Here is an 18,180-nt window from a genome sequence, read left to right as displayed (position 1 = left end):
CAGGTGCACTCTTATCTCTACAGGCATTATTCATTAGTTTTCTAAACCAGCATCTGATACCTGTAACTTGCATAATAAAACACCATTAGCAGCCATGGCTATCAAGTTAAGTCGCAACGGGGCCGATGAAGTTTATTTGATTTTCTTGTTTAGCTCGCAACGGCAGATATCCTGAGCTGCAAACTGCGAGTGTAGATTGTTAACTGGATCTAGCAGCTAGTACTGAGCGCTGATGATGTATGAAACGCTGCATAATACACAATAAAAATAAAGAACATGCGACATTAAGTAGCAAAAAGGCATCCGAGAACTCAATCATGGTGCTGGTTTCACCTTGTTTTCCCGAAGGTTTAGCCACAAAAACCCCAATTTCACATTCGCTTAGCGAGCGGGTCTGCTTTCCGATACTCGCATCAGTATATTGTGCGCGTTAGTTAACCTCCATATCCAGTTTGCGTCCATCTTCGCCATGGTGCCTTTTTTTAGGCATCAATTGACATCACTTGCGCTTTCCACGAAGTGTTCTGTACGCTGGTTACTCGCGGGCAGAGGAATCACGATGAATGCAGTACATCCGTTCAGGTTCATGCAATCCTTATTTAAATTTGTTAGAAAGAAACACAGTGTTCTTTCATTGGTAGCCAATTGCCATGCGATTGTGCATACGCCGATGTTAGAGAGCTCCCACGGCACGTTGATGCCACGCAGAACACAAGAAGAGAGCGTGCTGCCTGTGCAGTGAGGCGGTATATTCCATATGCTTTTTTCAGCTGCTCCACAACAAATCTGCATCCACCGTGGAGTGGTGGTTCTTCCTCCCTTCTGTGACAGGCTTAAAACCCCACTTCAATATACCACTACATATATTTCTAGGTAAAAACCACAGCTGCAAAATGGCCGGTTCACTATATTCGCTCCCTCAAGACTGTGATTACCTGGAGTGGTTTTTCTATTCTCGGGCGGGTCTCTTACCAGCCAGCCAGAATTTCTTCAGGAAACACTAATACTCCCAGCACCGTTCCATAATGGCTATGAAACCTACTCAATTTTCTCCAATATCTTCCGATGCTCTGTAGCCTTAAATTTACAGAACAGACAGAAGACAGCTGCCATAGGATGATTCGATGTACAGTATTTATCACCTCTTTGAAGAATGCAGCAATATAGGGCTATTTGTATAAAAGGCTGACCTGCAGATGCGCCAGAAGTGAGACGGAGCACGTGAGTTGTGACAAAATAGCGCTCCTTCTCTCAGATCGCTGATGAAGAGACCATTAAAGTGTACCGCTTCTCAGCCAGATAGCTGCCGTCTACCTTCACTGTGTGCTCCGCCCACACTGGTAGAGTGCCCCGCAGGCAAATTTGCTCCGCTCGCCAGCTGTGTTTCCCTACTGGCACATCTGTAGGGTACTACTATGAAACACACCGGCCCTGAATAAGTTGACGAGGAAACATAGACTTTCATAAGTGACTGATAGCGATTGTTGGTAATTCATAACGGCATGTTAATAAAAAAAAACTCAACAGCACGGGAGCATAGAAAATAAAACCAATACCTTCTTTTTGCCCCCATCTTGCTGCTGCGCTGCTGTTTTCTTTTTACTCAAACGGCGCATCTATTTAGCCCCAAAGAAATCGAATGATAAAGGAACGAGAACGTCCATGCGTGTTTCCTACTAACGAGAAAGTACACACGACAAACCTCAGAGAAGGAGTTCCAATCTCAAAGATTTCCTTCATGTGGTTTCTTATAAATGATAAGTGTCTCACGATGACAATGGCTGCCAATGAGCAAGCAACTCACGTTTCTGTGCACTTCTCCAATCATGCCAGTCCAGCTCCCGTTCGCGAGTAGCACGCCCGTACCACCGTCGTCTGGCGCAGACACATCGTAGCTGAGGCATTACAGGCGAAGTTAGTGCCGATGAAAGAAAAAGAAATGTTTCCTTTTAGTAAAACACTGAAGCGACGAAAAGACTGAATGATAGCGAGCCGTCCATATCAACGCTCTGAAATCATGTCTTACGCGGGAGTTCGCCTCTCGGAGAGGTATACTAAATGCATCTGTCCAACTCCACTTGTTCAGCATTCGGTGTAGAACATCCTTCGTCATGTCCTCACGCTTTATGCATGCTACGATATGTACTAATCTTCAAACTGAAATCATTGTCATGATACTTGGCCCTCATACTTAAAACGCTGGCTTTAATTACCCTTTTTGCATGCTTAGAAACTGTTTCTGGATCATCGAGATATTGCGCCTCTGCGTGCTCTCGTCTGTACAACACCGGCCCCATCCTCTTTCCTCAAGAAATTGAGCCTATGTCTCAGTAGGAAAGTAGCTCAACACACCTATGGACGAGTAGCACTCACCTTGACAAAATGCTATACAAAATGTAAAACAGTAAAAATTCGAAACCTGACGAATTATGCACAACCCTCCGCGACTTCTGACAGCCTGGAGCAAATATGCTGTTATTCTCACCGAAAAAGGTGCAGGGGGTGCCTAGAGAGAAAGCTCTAAAGAGGTTGACTGGAATCCGAGCTATATGTTACATTTTTAATTTCACAACGTGGAAGGAATATTTCTGCCACATTTTTACAGAGATCATCAGCTCAAAGGATAAACAACGTTGGTGTTACCGCCACCGTCGTGTGTCACTCGAAGTCATTCTTCTAACGGTCTGGTGAGGCTTTCAAACCAGTAAAAAAATATTCGTTAACATTCATATAATCAAACTGATGTAAATTTGTTTATTGTGGTTTAACATCCCAAAGCAACTCAGGCTATGAGGGATGCCGTAGTGAAGGGCTACGAAAATTTCGACCACCTGGACTTCATTAACGTGCGCTTTAACATTCTTTAACACGGGCCTCTAACATTTCGCCTCCATCGCAATTCGACCACCGAGGCCGGGATCGAACCCAAATCTTTCGGGTCAGCAGCCGAGAGCCACACCCACTGAGCCACCGCGGCGGTTAAAAGTTACGTACATTAAACTTGGCACAAAGAATATACATTGCCAGTAGATACAAACCTGGAAAAAAGCAAAATTTCTATTTTACTCTTACAGGTGTTTATTTCTTTCTCAAAATGGCTCGTAACATAACTCTGAAATTAGCAGTTGGGAAAGCCACGTTTGTCTCGCGTGGAAATGGAACAGTCGGGCCCGGATAAATCGAACCTCGATATTTCAAATTGCTGTAGCTATCAAGCACACAAATTTTTCCTTTGAAAATCCTGTGGAAAAATATAGCAAAGGCTCGTAGTAATTTCAACACCAGTTTCTCCGCTCGTTCGATATATAACGAAGAATTTGCTACGCCACTCCAAATGGAGCTCCTCCTAACGGTGCTTTGGATGTCTTTTTGCGCGCAGAGACAAATCGGCTGCGCTGCGTTGCGTACTTGCTAGCAGCGATTGCGCTGTTCAACCACACGACCAAGTGAACGTGGGGTGAGCTTCAGGACGGCCTTCCGTCTATTTCATTTTTTATGCAACCTAGATGTATTGCGGGGAAGCCAGCTTAACTATCTGACGCGTAGCTGAGGCCTTCGCCTAGCGTCCTTTTAGAGAGATTTTTCTAATTACGGTCTTCTTAAGAAATGGATAGTCCCAGAGTACCGTCAGCTGCAGCTTCGATGCCAACAAAGTTAGGCCTAGCAATGACGAGCGAGCGATGCGCACACCACGCGCACGCCGGCGGGAGGAACATCACTCCAAGAACCACGTAACTAGCTTGGGTGAAGCGTAATCTTGACTAGTTCATTCAGTAATTAAGAACAAAAAAATGCTCTTTGAAAGGCTGCTTTTCTGTTTTCTAGTAACTCTACATCCCACTCAGTAGGGTAAGCGCAGCTAGCCGCATTGCTAATTTCAGCGCTGCATTGCGAGTCATTTTGAAGAAAATGGCAGAAATATGCAAAAATAAAAATGTAATTCAGTTGTATGCATTTTTTTCCCGCACTTAAGTCTCCCTTCGCAGCTGCTGCTTGTGCGCAATATTTATGCCAAGTTACTGCTACTCCTTCTTATCTCTCACAGCAAGAGTCAGCGTGTCAGCGGCGGCACACTCACGGGTGAACCTGGACCCTAAGGGCAAAATGAACTGAGAACTTGTGGTGTTGTAGTGATTGCAACTGAGGGTCATGTAACACCGTTCGAGCTCCCTTGAGGAACAGCTGTACGTTATCATATGTGGGACAACAGTGGCATGCATGAAAGATCTAACCATTGGGCGCTGCCTTACATGGAGTCTACCAACATCAAATTTCGCTTTCTCTACAAAAGCACGTCCATTTCGAACATTTCTTGCCACTGTTGCAGAGGCGAACTGCTGAAAGGATTTCATTTGATGCTTCCAAAACAAATGTTACTTATTAAAGAGCACACTATAGGCAACAAAGCCGGGCTGCAAGTTTCCTCACCAAAGCTGTAACCGACCCCTTTCATGTGGAATTAGCGCACGTTCCACCTTACTGCCTGTAACCTCACAAATTTTAAACCACCTCCCCCTAGGAAGTCGGTTCGCCCCTTCGCCGGTGACAGGAAATTCCACCAGCGGTCCATGACTCTGACTAAACCACTCTACCTTCTAGAATTATTCTGGTGATGTCACTTCTGCAACATCTTTTCAGGGTTCTCAAACACTCACGTGAATCCAGCTTCATCGGAGAGCACGTCGATGAGCTTCGCCATTATGCCTGACATGCTAAGACGTCCCTTTCCGCCAGAGAAGTCCAGGATGGCCCACGGCGCCCACTGCCAAAGCGCGAAAAACTGGTGTTCAAAAATAACAGTAGCATCCCTTTTGCCTCGCAGAGGTTTCAGAATGAATACAGCCGTACAAGATAATAGATATCTTCAGTCCCCGTTGCTCGTCATGTCCCCTTAGTTCAATGTGAATGATCATCCTTCTTTGCATGACGCTTCTATTTTACTGCATTGTGCGGTGTTATCGCAAATGCGTGTACTTCTGGACATCCACAATGTACATGACGATATGTTTGGTTTGGTTTATGAGGTTTAACGTCCCAAAGCGACTCAGGCTATGAGAGACGCCGCAGTGAAGGTCTCCGGAAATTTCGACCACCTGGGGTTCTTTAACGTACCCTGACATCAATGTTTGTGCCCATACGTTCAACAAATTTTGGTGATACAGTGCGCCTACGATGTATACGTATGTCCGCACGCTTTCCATAAGTTTCCAGCATGAATCCGCATCGTCCTGGATTTCCATATGATGTGTGTGTGACACCACGCACCGCCCGCATAAATTTCGACTTCACCTAAAGCGTTTCTTTTGAGTCCGCATAAAAAACATGCAAATATACGAATACTGATATCGACCCATAAATTTATTCTGGCAATCCTCTTAATTTTGTCCTGCACTCATAGCATACGCTGATATGACGGTTTTTTAATGCGACTTGCCTTCGAGGACTTAATCTTTTTTGATGTCCAAAGGTATTGAAGTGGGTTAATTTCAGGCCGGCGGCGGCCCACTTTATTCACCGGTGTACCACTCCTTGTATGCCATCGCAGAAGAATCTGACCTGCTTTCTAGTTATCAATGCTCAAAATGCAATTTTTGCGCATCGCCCAATATGAGGACCCCGCTGCTCTCTGACTTCGCTCCACGGAGTCAAGACTACCTTTCTTTTTCAGTCAAGCTTTAGGTTGTCGAAAACAGGCTGTTAAAAGTTTGGAAACTACTAAAAAAATGTAGCAAACGTTTTTTAACCCGGTCAAAATACACAATAACAGTACACAGCAGAAGCAAACACTGTAAATTTAACAAAAGCTCAGTTGCCCACTATAATACTTGAATTATCTTGATAGGCGCATCGCTGGCGTCGAAGGCTTTCCTCAAAACATCATTTCACCGAGTTTCTTGCGATGTCTGTGCCAGAATACAGTACAGTTCCTTTCAACGCTTATTATGTTCTCCTGCATTCCATCTATATGAAGCTAGATGTTTTCATTTCCATTCCAATGCCCCGACTTATAGAAGGTGTCATTCATTTGTCGCTCCCTCTAAATTGCTATCTCTTTGAAGAGGAAATAATTGTGTTCAACTTTATATCATGTGACATAATAATAACGATAGGATAGCCAAAAATATGCTAATAAATAATGAAACATTCACACTTACGTCAATTGCGGAAACCCGGATGTGTGTTCCGTAGAACGGTTTCCCTTTAAAAAAGGAACATTGTTAGCCTATACAGCCCAAGCTGATGAAATGTCTGTATCGAAAAATGTGAACAACCTGCAACATTTTCGGTTGTATTTCTGTTCTATTTTCATAAAATAATACGTATTAAGTGGTTCTGCAGGACCGCTGGGTCGCAATTCAATTTCTTGCAACAGAGAGCTTCCCATCTTTTTTCGGTACTGCTGAAGCCCATTCGTAAAGCCAGCGCAGAATTTGCAACTGAAGCCATTTCAAAGTAGTCCACCCTGTGGAGCTGCAAGAGCGATAGAAGGCAAAGTGTCCTAGAGCAGCACATTGTTTTACTAAAGGCTAGAGTAATTTCCGAACATATTATTGCAAGATTAGCACCACTCTTTACATCGCTACCCCACCAACATGCCAGGCCCGTAATCTTTAGGAAGGCAAACAACTCCATGCTGCGTCTTATCCCTTTTGCCTCTGAACGCAGCTGAGCGGACTGTTCTTCTCTGTGGCGCAAGAAAACAACTTGTTCGAAATGAAGCGCCCACTTCTTTCACATAACCTGTCCTGTAGCACAGAATCCACCCTGAGCCCAAAGTGGTATGTATCCAGTACATGGCGTTTAATATCTGCAAGCGACGCATAGGCGCGAAGAATTGGGCTAACCGCAAAGGGACACGAAAAACGGCGAAATGATTAAAATAACCCAGTTGTAGTACAGCAGCGAGGTGTCTTAGAGCCCCCAAGGCATTTCTGCGTCAGTTTGCGCTCGATAGCAACTTAGAGGCTGTTTCCCATCCACTGAGCGGCACATATATTTTAAAATGATTTCATTCTGTATTTTTTCAATCATTTCCATTGTGTCGGTTCATCAACCTTGCTTTCATTTATTGACTTCCCTTCAGTTGCTTAAGTTTCGAATAAGCGCTCTTTCTCGTTCACCAAAAAAAGCACAGAGCTCGCCGTTAAAGAATTAGCAGACTAAATATCGAAAAGAATAATCTGTATTACCTGATTTAGCAATTCCAACTATACGTTAAAATGACCTCAAGAAAGCCTCCACCGTTTTTCACGCGCGTGTGGAGCTCCGTGCTGATAGTTTTGGCAAAAAGAGCATAAAGGTTCTGTTATTTTTCTTTTCCCTGACGACTTTATCAGTGGATTTGATTTACTCAGTTTACGCTGACTCATATCCGAACATTTATACACTACGTCATCAGTCACGTCTGCTTCTTTTCAAGAACTAATTGACATAAATATTTGCAATCAAAGCCAGCATTTTTATTTTCGAAACTACAAGACTAAAACGCTGTCCATGAACTCAAGAAAACTGCAGCATTTTATCCCATCAGAACTGCCTCAGTTTAGTTCGCCACAATGGATAAATTTGCACATTTAACTATTGCATCCATTTGTTGAGATTCACCAGGCGACCTATGACTAAAGGTAAATAAGCTTATTTGCATCCGTAAATTACACTAGTGATTGAACGTAAGTCAGCTGACCTGTATGATTCATGCCGAACTTTTGCTGTTGCTGTTGAAAGTCTTCAGTGTTCCGGACCCCAATGCTCTGCCTCACTTAGTTTGACTTTTCGCAGGAGCTCCTCTAACAAACTGGCTGATTCCTGTCGGCACTGGCTATGTCCAGTTACTGCTTTGCGTTTAAGAACACCTGTATTTATTGCATAAGATATTTCTTGATCACCGTGCAGAAGCGTGACCTCCTTCCATTTGTGAACCCAGCATGAAGAAACAGGCATTGACTGCGTCGAATTTCATTCCACAAAACGATGAAAGCAACGGCTTTCGGTTAATTTTGTGTGATTTGGCCCATGGTGCCGCAAATACGTCCGACGGTTCTAATGCGACTTCTGCTGCCTGCATCACTGTTCTCAAGCAGCACTAATAGAATAGCATTAGCTTTTTGACCTCCTTATGGCACAGTTATTGTGCCCCGTTCACTAGTCCTTACCTGAAAGCCTGCCACACTCGTTTGGTAAATGTGAAATGTGGGTTCATTTATGCCCGATGTATCTCTTATTAGCATTAAGAGCCAGAATAAAGACGATTTCTTGCATTACCTACTTAGTGAAATTGGAGTCGAATCTCAAGGCTTCCAGCAGCGATTTTCATGCCTCTTCAAAGAAAGGAGTCTTTGATGAAGCTATATCCCCGCATTTCCACTCTGTATGCGTTAGCGGTAATATCGTTCGGGAAAAAAATAATGGAAGCGTGATGCGAGAGTTCGGGTTGATTATGATAATAGAAGTCGTCTTTTGGCTCAAATGGTATGGGCGGATGGCCGAGGTTGTGCACTCATGAAAACGTGACGCAAATGGCATTCGATTTATTACTGAATAACGCGAGCCGGTCACGCAAGCGCCTATTTTGTAGCCGCCGGTCTACGACAGAAATCTTTACTGCTATGCTTTACTCCTAGGTGCTAGTATAATGCTGTGTACAGTGCCCTCCGCAAGCTGACTAATAAAAATACAGGCGCGCTTCTTGCTGAAAATGCAATAACGCATAATCAGGTGATTTAAAGCAATGCTGGCAGACTAAATGCCTCTAGAACAGGAATATTGCAAGGGGATATTTCGTCCTGGCTATGTCCTATCGGAGACAAAAATCTCCACGATACGAGAGCGGCTACCGAAAGGCCTGTGTTGAATCGAAAGCCGGACTTGCCTTTTTTAATATGAGCCGGCAAATTCAGACGATCTTCGGTGCATATCTCTGGTACACACCCAGATCACCACTCCCGCGCCCTACATTATTTTGTCTCCGTTAATAAAATGCTTCAGCTGTAACTTCATATACCACATGCATGTGATAGTGGTCGTGGAAAATTTAGCTGTGTTATTTACAACCCTCATCGGCAGCGCGACACGCCGCTTCATCTGATTTATTTATTTCATTGTAAGAGCTACTTTCTTTGTTGTTCCAGATCAGAAAGGCATTCTGAAAATTCCTTCTAGCGATATAGAAACGGTACCGCAATTGTATAAAAGCAATCAAACGTTGCCTGTGCCCTCGCTATTCCAATAAACTGGCGTATTTACGCGTTTACCGAAAAAATTGTTAGCCTCCTCGAGCAGCTGACTTTTTGGTCATTTTTGTCCCAAACATTGGCTCGTGCATTGCAAGCAGCGTATACCAGTTTACTAATCTTAAGTTGCACTAATAGGTGCGCCAACTAATCAATCTAGAAGATCATTATGCCCTAAGGCAAAGCAGAAGGCTAATATCAGAATTAATTCAGGGTACAACACAGAACGCACTCTGAGAAGAGGAAAAGCGGTTGTTCGTCGTGGGCGGAATATATTTCTTCCGCGGTTTCGACTAATAGATGTGTTCTCAAGGGTAATAGCAAGAGAAAATGGTTATATTTTAAGCCACAGTCTCTGAGCCGCTATCCTCTCAAATGTGCAGCGAAATATAGGCCAGTCAGCCTAACAACATGCCCATGAGTTTTTCTCCTGCTTGGACAATTCTGTCCCCCATCGATCACAAATTTTTTTCATTGTTCCTCCCATCAAGGACATACTTGGCATCAAAATTTCAATACAAAACTTTAGTTAGTGCATATCACCACTTACACTTAAGGGATTTCCTTCATGCCTATGCATATCGGTGTGAGCTACATGTACCGGTTTCGAGGTTAACAAATGAGTTCTATGAATTAAATGGGCCTACTTTAGTACATACCCCATGCCGCTGCATTCTCTCTTACACTGTGCTGGCTAAATATTGGAGCTCGCACAATTACCTTTCCAATTAGTCCTGGGTAACCTCACCACTTTATCGAAAGCTGCATAATACGACTTCTTTATTTGCAACGCAGATGCGTTGTAATGACTGGAAAATGTTAGCCTGGACGTCTCTTTGTACAATTTCACAGCAGCTCCTCAACAAAAAATTAACATAAACTTTGACAAAAAACAAAAGAAACATCGTTATTATGTTACACAGTACATTAAGGAAAATTTATACATCACTGCAACGACCCGCATTGGGAGAATACGAAAGCATTGACGCCTCCATGGTACTCCTCGCCTCTCTTTGCCTCGCTTTGTCATTTTCTTTTTCTTTGTTAATTTAACTAACACATAATTAGCGTAATTATGTGTTAGTTAAATATCATTTTATTTACTCCGATTGTGCCTTCTTTTATCGCAATCAACCATTCTGTTTTTTTTTATATTTGGTATCGTGGTCGCTTCACCATCCACTTATTATCAACATCAGCCTGACTACGCCCACTGCTGGGCAAAGGCCTCTCCCCTGTCTCTCCAGTTAATCCTGTCCTTCGCCAGTTGCAGCCACCGTATTCCCGCAAACTTCTTAATCTCATCCGCCCACCTAACTTTCTTCCGCCTCCTGCTATGTTTGCCTTCTCTTGGAATCCGCTCCGTTACCCTTAAGGACCACCGGTTATCTTGCCTTCGCATTACATGTCCTGCCCAAGGCCGTTTCTTCCTCTTCCTTTCAACTAGGATGTCATTAACCTGCGTTTGTTCTCTCACCCGCTCCCCCGCTTGCGATCTCTCAACGTTGCACCTATCATTTTTCTTTTAATAGCTCGCTGCGTTGTCCTCAACTTAAGCTGAACCCTCTTTGTTAGCCTCCGCGGTTCTGCCGCATAGGTGAGCACCGGTAAGATACAGCTGTTGTAGACTTTTCTCTTGAGGGATATTGACAAACTGCCACTTATTATATCCCCATCTAACCTATTCAACCGTCCAGTGATGTTTGCTGATAATTAATTACCTAATTTTTCTATCTCAATGAAACTTTTTTCTTCGATTGATTATCATTCAAATACATTTCAATTCAAACTTTACTATCAATCACTTGCCATTTTTTGCTCTATTTTGCCGTCTATGGCTCTTCCCGTCCACTCACTATATTGACGTCCACGCTAGTTCAACGTTTTTATGACATTTCTGGCTCTAATTAACTAACTAATCGTCGTATTGACACAAACTTTTGTGCAACGTCCTCACATCATCCTGTTACGATTACAACCACTCGTTTGATGCTTCTTGTGAGAACGTCACAACTGGTGCGGACACGTTTTGCGGACACGTTCTGCGGACACTTTTTGGTGGCACGACCCCGCGAACCTACACTAAAAATTCTTTCGCATTCAAACATTATGTTACTCGGTGTCAGGCCAAACAACGGGCCAACTTGACAAATGAAATACGTTTTTAATGGCCGGTGTGCCAAGCGTGAGAGCTCTGTACTGCACCACTGCTTACTTCGTCGTCGTCTTGTCACTGGCAGTAAAACGTTTCAGTGTTACTTCGGTTCTAGAATTGCCTCAGATTTCAGCCCGAAATGTACATAGCCTGGGCTTTGAAGAAAAAGTTTAGAGAGTGTGGCTCGCTCGATAAATCCTGTGTGTATTAAGTTAACTTTCTACATAAGGCCTATTCCTGTCATAGTAGAATGGCACCACGCACTTGAATGTCTGTGAGAAACAAAACAGCCTTCGATGTTTTAATCACCTTCCGGAGTGAAGAAGTCAGATCTTAAGCTGTAAATTACTCTAGCCGTCAAAAGTAAATGGAAGTTGACTTTGTCAAAAAAATTTGATTTCTTTAAATCTAAAGCATAATGGTCCATGTTTGTTGGTGCACACTGAAATTCGCATAATCACAATTAGGCTGCACATATGCATTCAAGGGTGCATGAATTTGGCGGGAAATGAAATTTTTTTGTTATATTGCCTTCCATTTACTTGTGACTGCACCTGTATATCGTCTTGCGTAGCCATGGGGTGTACAAACTCCGAGACCCAGCTGGAAAGTGCGATCACAGATGGCTGGCACTCAAGCGTTACAACTCCCTGGTCACAGGCCCCTCAGGGATCAGGCCCTCTAAATTTCAAGTTATTTTGACAAGAGGAAGAAGCTTTCAGTTACGATTACTGAGCCGTTGGCAATGGCAAAAATCCCATTCTTCAAAAAGGAGCAAATCTACGAGCGCAAAGCTCCTTCTCGTCGCTCAGTGCTGGTCTGAAACAGCGACGTAATAACCATTCGGAGCGATTTCTCAAGAAGGTTGGACTCCACAGCCAGACATAGACGAGCGCTGGTGTGCAGAATGGCTATTAGATTCTCTTGCGTACAAAATCACTACTCAGCCTTCCCTTTGCGCCCTCACCCTCGGCTCTGCATTGAGTCATCATTTGGGAGTAACGAAAACGTTGATCAATCGAGAATTACGGCACCACGTCGGAACCGCTTAATGATGGGCGATAAAGCGATACAACCGTTATTCCTGCTTTGCGGGAAAAGCGGGCGCAATTATAATTATGCAGTCAATATTGCTGTTGAGCACAGAGCCTCTAGCTTGTGATTGGATGAGTGCAGATAGTTTATTGAAGGTTTATTTATGACCAGCGAAAGAGAATGGTCCTCATTAATACACTGGGGAACGACAAAATCTATAACTATGGTATGAAAAAGGATGAAAGTATGAAAGAATGTTTACTTTGGCCCACTGGCAAGATAAGAAGAGTAAGAGGCAAATAATTACTTAACTACGGTGCGACTGACGAAACACAGCAGAAAAGATATGTTGTGTTCTTTCAACTGTATCCCGTTTTTCGCGCTGTAGCTGCGTAATACTGTCACCGACTCGCCGAACTTCCCTCGATTTAGATATTGTATCAGTTATTTCATTCGCTCCCCGCTGTAGGCAGTGCTGCTCGCCATTAGCGGGAACCAGATCCGCGGAGACGGGCTTGTAAAAATCCAGTAAGCACTGCTAAGTACCCTACGCTCGAACTTGCTGATGACGCCAAGCCATCATTTACCGTGCAGCTCGCCACGACTTTTTCATTCTAAGGCGGAAAACATAGAAAAGTCACCCTTCCTGATTCCTGCCGAACATTACTTAAAAGCACGACAGCTGTGTATTCTTCTTTGTCTGACAGCCATAATTATACAAAGGAGCTTCCCAACGCGCCTTCGAAACGTGCAAAATGAACGTCTAAAGTTGGAATGCTTATGCGACAAGTTGAGGCTAAGCCAGGACCAAGCCAGCAAGCAACCCATCTCTCCACGTTCACCGAAAGAAAAAGTAACTTTGATTCCAAAAGAACATTTACCAAACACTTCGGTACCGTATAGGCAGGATAGATAAACGTATGTAAAGAAGAGTTGGGCCCCATTAAGGATCCTGAAACGGTATTTCTGCTGTGAACCTGATGAGTAAAGCATCGACCGTCGCAACCCGTTTCTTTAACTAGAAACGTAATTATGGGAGCATTTATTTTGAAGAAGAAATAAAAAACTACTGCTTGCTCAAGAAGCCGTGGGGAAAGAAGGTTTTGCTCCCGCGTTTATCAGTTTTAAAGATCAAACAAGAAAAATAAGATATTTATGCTGATCCTGCCAATGTATGCACCTGCTGTCTGACTTCAAATATTGTTTTATTTCTGTAGAAGTAAGCACGAGTTTACAATAAACTGCGTTAATACTTCACACGGAGAGCTCAACTCGTGTTTAACTATATTTTTTTACATAAACAAGGAAGGAGACGTTCGTGCCGCGTAGCGCCTCCGACTACTCATTTTCACCAGTTCATAGAAATCAGTTGGTCTTACGATATACAGACCAACATAACACAGCAACAAACAGCACACAATGTACAAAACAAAGTGCGAGCGTCAAGAGAAGTAATAGCAATGAGCGAACAAAAACGCTGGGATTGTTAACAGATAGTACACAACACAATATACATCAGAGATATGAACACGAAGAGAACAGCAAAAAAAAAGCATATTTGCAGCGCACGCAGGAAAAGCAAATTACAAAGATTTTGAAGCTGGTTTATGGTTTCATGGGGTTTAACGCCCTAAAGCGACTCAGGCTATGAGGGACACGGCAATAAAGGGCTCTCGAAATTTCGCCCGCCTGAGGTTCTTTAAAGTGCACTGCACAGTACTCGGGCTTCTAGGATTTCGCCTCCATCCAAATTCGAACGCCGCTGCCGGAATCGGACCCGCGCCTGAAGACTCACTCTGGAAGAGGTAACAGCTCTAACACCGAGTAATTCAGTTCTGCTAAAATGGTATTTCCAAGGGACGTCGCTCTCCTCAAGGAATGATGTCAGCGCCACAAGAGCTCGCTTTTCCAGTGCACACTTCGACCACGGGCGTAATAGGTTTTGTGGATTTAGGGGTCTTTTCTCAAGAGCGCTCAAGTCTCTCTTCAAAAAAATCACGTTGTTACTGCGCGTTTTTTGTGCGGTCATTATCCAAAAAATTTGGGAACACTTGAGCCCCACCTAGCACGGTGGAGACGCGACAGCGTTCATGGGTGCTGTCAGCGACTCCTCGCGATTTCCTTAACATACGAGCGGGTACCCAAAAGAAACCGGACTAAATTTTTTGGTCGGCAAAGTTTCTGTGGTACCGCGTTTTGCCACCAGGAGCGCATAGAAAGAACATTCCAGAGTCAGTAAGCCGAGTGCCGTCGCTGAAGGTGGTCTGACTAGTTTAGGCAGAGTTTTAGAGTGACGACTGTTTTGTGTGAATGTCGTTTTTGCAATGGCTGATTTTCCTGAACAGCGTGCGCCGGTGAAATTCTGATTTTTGCTCGGAAAAAGTTGAATGGAAAGTCTTGAAAAATTAAGAAAGACGTACAAGGACGACGCTATGGGGACAACTCAAGGGTTCCTGAATCGAATCCTGAATCAAGGCAAAAATCATGCCAATGCAGAACTTCAAATTCACCTGGTCTCAAGAAAGCTCGTCAGGTGAAACCAAACCTCAAAACATTGCTGATTTGTTTTTTCGTCCTGAGAGGAGTCGTTCATTGAGAATTTGTTCCGCAGGATCGGACAGTTCGCCAGGCTTTCTACTTGGATGTTTTGAAAAGATTGGGCAACAGTGTGCGGGGGAAGCGGCCAGATTTGTGGCGGTCGGGTTACTGGTTTTTCCATCATGGCAATGCCCCTGCTCACACAGCGCTCTCTCTACGACAATTTTGGACCAAAAATGGCATGACCCCTATTCCTCAACCCTCATACTCTCCCGACCTTGCACCGTGCTACTTTCTTTGTTTCCTAGAATGAAAAAATAGGTGATTTGAAAGCGTTTCGCTGATGTTGCTGAGGGGAAGAAAAAAACGACGGAGGCACTGTCAAGCATCACAAAAGATTAATTTAAACAATGTTTTGAAAAATGGAATGGAAGATTCGACAAGCGTATCATTGCAAGTGGGGAATACTTTGAAGGAGATTGAAGGTCTGTGCTTAAAATGTGAACAAATAAGTTCAAACAAAAATAAGTCCGGTTTCTTTTGGGTACCCCCTCGTATTACCTGATGAAGTCCTTTACTAATGCTACCATGTCACATGACACAGCGATGCCACGTCACACAAGCATACAGTAGTTCGCGTACACGCACCCCTCAACGACATCTACTTTGCTAATAGCTTAATCACTTTTCTCTAACTTAGTCCCTTCCTAATCACATACATAGTCACTATACAGTCGCAAATTACCGCATTATGCTAAAAAACCGCACGGTATGCAAATAAAACCCAGCTTTAGCCAAGGCTGTACGAACGTACCAGTGTGGCATGTGGATTCGTTTGTAGACACGCAATCTAATAGCACGGGGATTGATTACCCATATTTATCGAAATATAAATTTCAGCGCAATTCATATACTCGAATACATGTCGTATTGACGTTGTACTCACGTCGCGACCTTGTAATCACGATTTATGAAATGATTTGATGAAGTTATCATTCCGCCACACCATTTGCGGCTCCAAGACTTTTCTACCAATCTGGAGTTTCGTGACAAAACCTCGCCGGATGCGCTGAAGGGACGCGGAATTTTCCGCAGAACGGGCACTTTCGCCTCCAGAGACGCACCTTCCATCCACCGCAATAATCACTCACAAAGACCCAGGATACCACCAGGCGTCACTTGCAAGCCCCTTTCCAACCCAACCCAGCGGTACATTTGCTCATGTAAACTGGGAAATACTCCCCTCATTGTAAGAAGTACGGCGACAGAGCCACACAGACCACATCCTGTGGAAATGTCCGGAGGATCCACCTACAACAAACCTAGCTCAGCTCCTAACTTCCGCACAGTGGGAGGCCGTGCTCGAAGACAATAATGTTTTTCGCACACCCATAAGCTCTAGCACTCTGATGTTGGTATGTGTCTCGTCTTCGAGCTTACGGAGTCCCGTCGTCTCAATCGGTGAACCAATGGGTGGCATCACGCGAAGCCTCAAGAAATACTCCTGTTCCAAACGGCTTGTCGCAAACGGAGTCGGGTCGCCGCCTTCTTGCTCGATTCCAATCCAACCACCACTCCCATGGAAGACAGGTTTCACATTCCAGAGCTATGGAGATGCGCCCTCTATGTAAGACCTCTATACCGCCTTTACCCTCACCCATTTAAAGCCCTGAAGAAGGCGGATGAGCGGCTCCTTCATCGCCTTCTCACCAATATATTGCTGTGTCCGGCAGCAGTAAAACGTTTCGACCACTCCTTTAGCGGCACCTTCCCACACTGTAGTGAGGTGTCTTCGGAAACCTATCACATGGTATGGGCCAGCCCCTCCAACGCGGCCATTCCCCCCATCGCCAACCCAACCCGGGAGGACTGGGAGGCAACCCTGCTCGACTGCCATGGCTTACAGGCCCAGGAAGCCTTAGTCGGGCGCGCCCTTGCGGCGGCCACCGCCACTGGGGTCCCATACTAGGGACCTCCACCTAGTGCTTGTAAAGATCGGTCCCTTACGGGCTGATTCAAACATACCTCCTGTCCCTTCCTAATAAATGTTTCAACCACTACCACCACACGTTTCTTCTCTCCGAAGCGTTTCTTGAACATTGCAACTGCAAAATCCAACTGCAGGTAACCTGATTTCGGCCCCCGGTCACCAGGGACTCCAGGCAACAGGCCGATCAGGCCACCCGCGCACTCTCTTCCTGGGCTATCCCCCTGTCCTTTAAAGTCTACTCCGAGTGATGCAATCTGGCACTTACATTCAAACATATCTTCGATTATTACAAGAAGGAGCACCGGCGCTACTCGCCCCCTTGTATGGGTCTAGATCGCGCTGACGAGCGCCTCGCAATTACTAGCACTCCGTAATTTCAAAACATCCTTTCATGGCGCGCGCCAGACAGATACTGCGCCATTTCCTTTCCTCAAAAAACAAAAAAAAAATCAGTTGTCAGCGCGTAACTCAAAGCAGCTCAACCCACAGCAGAGGTAGTCACCAATACATTTCTTTGCCCCGCAGCACTAAAATATTTTGACCCCTCCTTTAGCGGCAGCTGCCCGCACTGTAGTGCGGTGTCTTCTGACACCTATCATATGGTGTGGGCCTGCCCCTCAAACCCCGCTATTCCCCCCATCCCCAACCCAACCTGGGAGGACTGGGAGGCGACCCTGCTCGGCTGCTACGATTTGCAGGCCCAACAACCCTTAGTCGGGCGCGCCAGGGCGGCGGTCACCGCCACTGGGATCCCGTACTAGGGACCGCCACCTAGTGTTTGTAAGGATCAGTCCCTTAAGGGCTGATCCAAACATCCTCCTGTCCCTTTTATACGAAGCATATTAACGTAGGTTTCGGGCCTTCGCGCGGCGCCCGGCGGTGGCCACCATTGACCTTGAAGTGAGATCACATGATGTGACGTCACGTGATGACGTCACACCGGCTGCAAATGGGGCCTCATATCGCGCCGTCGGACGTCGCCCGGGCCTCCACGCTTCGGTTCGCGCCGTCGCGCGCGACGCGGCGGCGGCGCCACCATCGCTGCACCACGTGATATGTGACGTCACGCCAGGGATGAGGCGGCGCGCGCCCGCCGTCGCGTCAGTCTCTGTGCCCGCAACCGCGCCAGCGTCTTTGCGCCGGGCGTGTATGCGGTCAAGATGCCTCGAAACGCTAAGGACGTTAATAATAAGAATGCAAAACGAAGGCTGCTTCGCATCCACTGGGGATTA

This window comes from Amblyomma mixtum, chromosome 1 (assembly GCF_055824585.1).
Source record: "Amblyomma mixtum isolate Tamu chromosome 1, ASM5582458v1, whole genome shotgun sequence".
Taxonomy (NCBI): domain Eukaryota; kingdom Metazoa; phylum Arthropoda; class Arachnida; order Ixodida; family Ixodidae; genus Amblyomma; species Amblyomma mixtum.
This window is presented reverse-complemented; position numbering follows the sequence as displayed.